Source organism: Echiichthys vipera (genome assembly GCF_963691815.1).
Source record: "Echiichthys vipera genome assembly, chromosome: 12".
NCBI lineage: Eukaryota > Metazoa > Chordata > Actinopteri > Perciformes > Trachinidae > Echiichthys > Echiichthys vipera.
This window is the reverse complement of record NC_139837.1, coordinates 22,262,996-22,269,679: the sequence shown is the minus strand read 5'-3', so window position 1 is coordinate 22,269,679 and position 6,684 is coordinate 22,262,996. Positions and strand designations below refer to the sequence as shown.

At 43.2% G+C, this 6,684-nt stretch overlaps 1 protein-coding gene across 1 annotated transcript in view; it reads left to right on the top strand.

Moving 5' to 3' along the window:
* atrn (attractin) overlaps nucleotides 1-6,684 on the top strand; it is a 149,942-nt gene that overhangs the window by 90,758 nt on the left and 52,500 nt on the right. The window lies entirely within an intron of this gene.

Here is a 6,684-nt window from a genome sequence, read left to right as displayed (position 1 = left end):
GCTCTGCGTCCGATTAATAATACATAAGTCAGATCAGTCGGTTTGACTCCCCTCTCTGCTCCTCCTCCTTCTCTTCCTCACCTGTAATGAGTAGTGAGGAGAGCAAAAGGAACATGAACTGGGCCGTATCGCCCTCCTGGGGAGTCCCAAGAGGGAAGCAAAGGCTTTCTTCCCATCCCATCATCCTCATGTCCTTTCCCTCCCTTCACGCCTCATATTTATGGTTAAGGTCTTAAGGGCTGCAGAGCGCTTGCTGTGGAAATGAGTTTCAGCGGGTTTGTTTCATTTGTTTTGCCAGGCATTTGATTTTGTTTGCAGAGAAGCATTGTCTTTGAAATCCTCATGCCCCAAGCTCCATTGCAGAATTGTGGGAAATGCAATATGACTTTTGGAAAAGCCCTTATATTTCCAGTTCATTGTTTTTGTTCTGATCTCTTTACCTGTTCAGAATGAAAGATGCTCAGCAGATGCTCGGCTTACCTCCGCTTTTAGAAGGAATCAGCTCCTTTATTCACCAATCAATTTCTAAATCCTCATATTCCCTTAGCTGCCCTTTTTCCCTATTCCACTGCAGCTTTTGTTTTTATCCCTGAGTTTTTGTCACCACCGCTTCTTCTTTCCAGAGTTTACATCTCAGACAGACAGTATACTCCTAACAGACTATCATTTAGCAGGTCGTCAGTCTTGAATAGCTTCCTACAGGTAAATATCAGTGCACTCATTGCAGAAATTAAATTAAATTATGTGTATTAGAGCAAAAGGGATTCTCTGCAGATTCAAATCCAGCTCTGTGTCATGGCAGTGTGTGCCGATCCACTTCTGATAGATCTCTGCTGGTCTGTTCCAGTCAAAAACCGTTCATCATACTGCTATGACAAAGCTAGATTTCAATCAGGCAGTTTATTATTTTTTTGTTGCAAGAAATCCGTAATAACATTTCACCATATGGTAATTGAAGTGTTCTGAGACAGAACTAGACTTCTGCACCTCCTCTCGGCTTTGTTTTAAGGCTTTAGAAAACTCATGACAGGAATGTTGGCATTTCTATTGGCTCAGGACAGAGAAGGGAGAGGGAGAGCTTTTCTTTTTGCTTTTTACATTCTTAGTTTAAGTGTTCTTTATATTGAACTTCCAAAAAGTGAAATTTTTAAACCAAGCGAGTTGAAGTTTTAATTAGCTGTAGCCTGTCGCCTTAACAGGTTTTAAGAGGTAACGATAACTGTCGGTGGTGAATTTAATTGGGGGCAGTGAACAAGTTCAGCTTAGGCAACCTGTGCACACCACACTGCAGCAGCATGCTTCTGGTAAGGTTGAAAACCTGCCTTATTACCTGTGAGAAAATATTCCATTAAGCTCTTTGTTTCCACTACCAGAAGAGACTCTAGCCACTTTTCCCAGCTCCTATTGTACTAGGAGTGGGTAAACAAACTATACAAAGATGAAGAGATTATACAGTAATTTGTATTCTGTGACATGTTCAGCTCTGCTTCAGTTTCAGGTGGGTTAGAATGCCTGTTAGTTTCCCATCACCCATAGTGCTGCAGGGTAAAGTGGTGACAGGTGCCCAGCAGAATAGGGCCTCTGAGCCACTGCTGGGTGATGTGTGTGGTTCAGTAGATAAAGTTATCAGCTAAAGTGAAAACAAAATGGCGTTTGGTTGGTGAGGAGGTATAATTTCCCACCCTAGAGTAAAAGGCAGCAGCAGGCAGGCATTAGTATTCAGCTGGCTGTAGACAACCGAGCCGGCCTGTTGGTGTTTGCCCTGTGGCTGTTGTCTCGCTGTCAGGTTAGCCAATGACACGTCAGAACTCACCTCTCTGGCCTCAGCAGCTCGTGGCTATAATACGCTCGCTCTCTTGTGCTCCTTCCACACTCCAGTTTGCCACTGAAACGGACAGCTTCCATCATTTTTTAACATGATAGGGTCAGGAAAGGCTTGCTTGACACACTTGCCGTTTTTGCCAATTCTTTTGCCTTCAGTTACATAATCTTTAGGACCAAATGATCATCGTTATCTGAATTTAGCAGTGTATCAAGACTTAGTGTTCCCTCATAAGCTGCCACAGAGAAATCTATAATAGTGCTTTAATCCTAGTGATAGGAATGGGATATTTACAAAGGCACTCTTGTAGAGTCTTTGTCCACCATCCATCCATCTTCAATCGCTTGTCCCTATCTGGGTCAGAGGGGGACTGGAGCCGATCCCAGCTGACATCAGGCATGAGGCGGGGTACACCCTTGACAGGACGCCAGTCTATCACAGGGCACATAGAGACAGACAGAGACAGACAACCATTCACACTCACATTCACACCTATGGGCAATTTAGAGGCATCAATGAACCTAACACCTGCATGTCTTTGGACTGTGGGAGGAAGCCGGAGAACCAGGGGGGGACCCACACAGACATGGGGAGAACATGCAAACTCTTCGAACCAGCAACCCTCTCGCTGTGAGGCGACCATGCTAACCCCCAGACCACCGTGCCGCCTTGCTAGTATCCATAGACTGTATATTAAGACGGACAGCTTGGCGGCTACCTGAAAGTGAAGCCCAGGCATCTGGACAGCACCGTGGTGGCTCATAAGCCCTCATGTTAGCAGATGATACATGGGCCAAACTAAAAAGTCAAAGTACAAAAACACATTTTTTTTTAGTTCTTATCACACTGATGTTCACGTGTTTTAATTAGTTATTTAATGCTAAAAAAAACGGTGTGGGTGATGTGTGTGGTAACAATAAATGCGTTCAGCATGTTTATAAGGCCTTAAAATGATATGATGGTGTGTGAAACCGTGGATGCAAACAAAACTGATTGATTGTTCACAGCGAAAACTCCAAAGGATAAATCAAATAAACATAAATCTGGATAACTTTTTTTATAGAGCAGGTAGGGAAAATACTTTCCATTAAAGAAGAAATCGATCCAAATGAAGACCGTGGTTCTGTCAGGAACACTCTCCTTGCATCAGGAGTTCTGTGTTACTTTTCTGCTTGTTTTTTATGCATTTATATACCCGATGCATCAGATCACACTGTGTGTCAGTCTGACACATTTACTTCAACCTCCGTGACTCCACTGCCATCACCATCTGTGTCAGTGGCAATGCAGAGTGGATGTGACTGTAAGCAGGTCCAAAACTTGGAACTTGGAAACTGCTGCATCGTAAATCAGTTTTGCATGGCTTTAAAGGGTTGTTACTGAAAAACAAATCACACCAGTTGATGTTACAGCTGCCCGTTGCATAGTTTTACTTAAGTCTTATAAGAAACTAATGGCTGCAGTTTACAATTACTACGACTACAAAGATATTGCACATCAGAAAGTCTATATGATAGATCAAAAAAAGTCTTTATGTATGACTTTCTATATTAATTCAGTCCTCACACTTTCGTTTTACTTGTGGACCGCCAGGTTTTGTGGATTTTAATTCAGTCAAATGTCAGAAAAGTTGTAGATCTGAGCTGAGGGGGGAGAAAAGACAAATACCCTTTTTCTTATACGTACCTTTTAGAAAGTTCATTTTGGCTTTGGTTCAGCTCCGGCTGATTAAAGTAGCATCACATACCACAATGTGCTCAATTACAAGGGAGATTTTAATGGAGACGGATCTCTTTGCAGTGTGTGTTTGGTGTTGTTGCCCCCAGGTTTCTTAAAGCAACATTAATCCCTACATCGACCAAAGTTACAGAAGGGCTGTAGAGTCTAGGATGGAAAATAATGTTTTCTTGACTCTTGACTTCATGTGAGTGAAGGTGAATGTTTGGCAAGCAGCATAAGGTGGCTAAAACAATAAAAAGGATTTATGATTTATTTTTTTGAAATCACCTCATTTACCTAATTTAAATAGACGGTTTGAAACAGTCATTCTAAGTTTAAATCATTCTTCATTTAACTATTACAATTTCAGTATTATTAGAAAACTATAATAAAAAAACACATCACTCTTGGTAAATGTGATAATGTAGCTTTCAAACGAGGAGGTGAAGTGTGATTGTTGCGGGTGGTTCTGGGGAGGCAGCACCTGCCAGTGGATGCTGATTCCTATTCCTGTGAGCTCTAGGTGTGATGAAGCGGTCGGGGGGAGGTGAGAGCTGAAGCCTGAATAATTTGGCCAGCCTCCCTTGTGGAGGTTGAGATCAAATGAAGCGCACTGTTCTGTCTGTTTCCATCTGTGTCTTCTTCATTTGTGCTTGTATCCATCCCTCTGTTGTTACTGTCTGTGTTTCTCTTGCAGTCCTTTTTTTTTTTTTTTTTGTCTCCCTCTATGGAAGTATATTGATGACAAACGACATGAGAGAGCTCAAAACAAATTGAGGTGCATCTCAGTCTGCAGGTCTGTGCACAGGCAGGGATTTGTAAGAGCAGGATTAGATTTGTGTGCGATGGAGGACAGAATCTTGAGCGTAATGACGATTTGAGCGTGCAAAAGAAAACTATATTTGAGCCAGAAACAGGGATTCTCACAGTGACGTGCAGTGAGGGTTGGGGTTGGGGAGGCACTGACTCACAAGTCAGATTTACAAACATACAGTAGGATGCCAATAGGATAGGAGGAGAGAATAGGAAAGAATAGGATGCTGAAAACCATTTTAAAACACCAGTGCAACTGTATATTGCAGTATATCTTACCTTTACTTGTACATGACTTCTTGCTGTGACTGAAAGTCCAGCTTTGAAAAATGTCTCAGTTTAGAAATCAAATCCTCCATTTTCAGGTTGAGAAATGACAGCTTGTCGCTAAGCTCTACAGCGTCACACAGCACACTTCTTGTTTAGTTTTTGCACACAGGTCAGAGTTCACCGTGACCTGGCTGGGGGCAGGCTATCAGGCTGCTCACTATCGCCGCCTGCCTTGAGGCAGAGGTACTGACTGCCTCAAGGCAGCATTTTCCCTGTGGATTTATGTCACACCAATAAGATGTAAATATTACACACACACACGTAAAATACATCACTGAACACCATGGAAAAGAAGACGTATGCTTTTATTACATAAAAGTGTCCTCAACCATCATATTGGAAACATACACAGAAATGGGAACAAGCACGCGCCCTCTGCACACGCTCAATACAGTTTGTGAGTGATTGCGCAATCTGGAGGGAGGCTCGTCTGTCCGTGCCTCACCTCTCGTCTCCGATGAGACTCCGTTTATTTTAGCAGGAAATACAGAATTTTCTGCAATTTTTACTATAAAAACGGTCAAAATACATTAAGAACCACACCAAAATCATAGTCCAGAGGACAAATATTAATACTTGTGTTGTTTTATTATTTTGTTTCTTTTTCCTCTCATGATGACAGGGGAGGCACAGCCTCACCTGCCTCCCCTGACTGCACGTCACTGGATTCTCACGCTGGTAATCAACGCTGCTCGCACTCACTTTTGATAGTCTGAATCCCCGGAGTGCAAACTCAAACCAAGAGCACAGTGTTCAGTTTCCTTCTATTTTCAAATTAAAAGCAGTGACATTTTTAAAGACCATGGATGGAGACAGAGAGCAGTACTTTGTCTGCCAAAAGCACTATGTTAAGACTTTATTATCTTAAAAACCAAAATCTGTTGACACTAAGTTACTTAAATCACAGCTGTCTGTTTGATACTGAGGCACAAGGCACCCTTGGGCGTAGGTTTCATACACACTGGGCTTTTTAACTGCAAACCCATCTGCAGGGATATTAGATATCAGAGCAAGTGCAGAATACACAACAGCCAACAGACTCCAGACACAAGACAGCAAACTGTGTTGTTTAAACAGTACAGCAAATTGATTGTCTTGTAGTGGGAACTCTGCATTAGGTGATCAGTTGGTCCACCAGAATGTGGCTGAACTTCAATCTACATGTGTTGGCATTATATATGGAAAATAGTCTTATGGCCACCAATGGCTCCTTGAGTTTTTTCCTTGTGCTGAAAAAGACATTTATAACCCTGACATCCGGATGTGGGTGTGTCCTGCTGCAGCTTCCTTGTCAAAACATCGTTGTCAAGCGTCCTCTTACAGCCTCTTACAGAAGCAAGAATCAGCTGACGAAAATGCAGTTATTGGACTCCTAAATGAGTGTGTGCACAACTGGGATTGTGTGCTAAAACCTAATTCTGCAGGGCCACTAGTGACACAGTGGCTAGAGCAGTCACCCTATGTAAAGAGGCTGAAGGTCCTCGAGGCAGCGGCTCCGGGTTCGACTCTGACCCGCGGCCCTTTGCTGCATGTCTCCCCCTCTCTCTCTCACCCCATTTCCTGTCCCTTATATCTAATAAAAGGCTTGAAAAACTGCCCAAAAAGAATCTGATTCTGCTACTATAAACTGGTGCCCTTGTGCTCTTCAATGTTGACTTGCCCTGACTGAGTGGCATCAATATGCTTCCTTACGCGTCTTCTATCTATCTCTTTCTTTAGCCTGCACCACTTTCTAATCTCCTATATGTCTTTCGCCATTACTGTCCATCAACCCCCCCCCCCCCCTCTCCCGTCCCTTTGTCTTTCCCTCTCCTCCTCCTCCTGAACCTTTGTCCGTCTCTCCTTCTCCCTCCCACCCCGCTGGGCAGCCTTTGATGCGGGGCTGATATCTATTCACGCGGGTCATTCATCAGCACTGTGTCGCTCTTTAAGCAACGAGCAGGAAGCCAGATCAATAAGATGGCTGAACAGATGGATCTCTTAAGAGTCCTCTTCAGCCT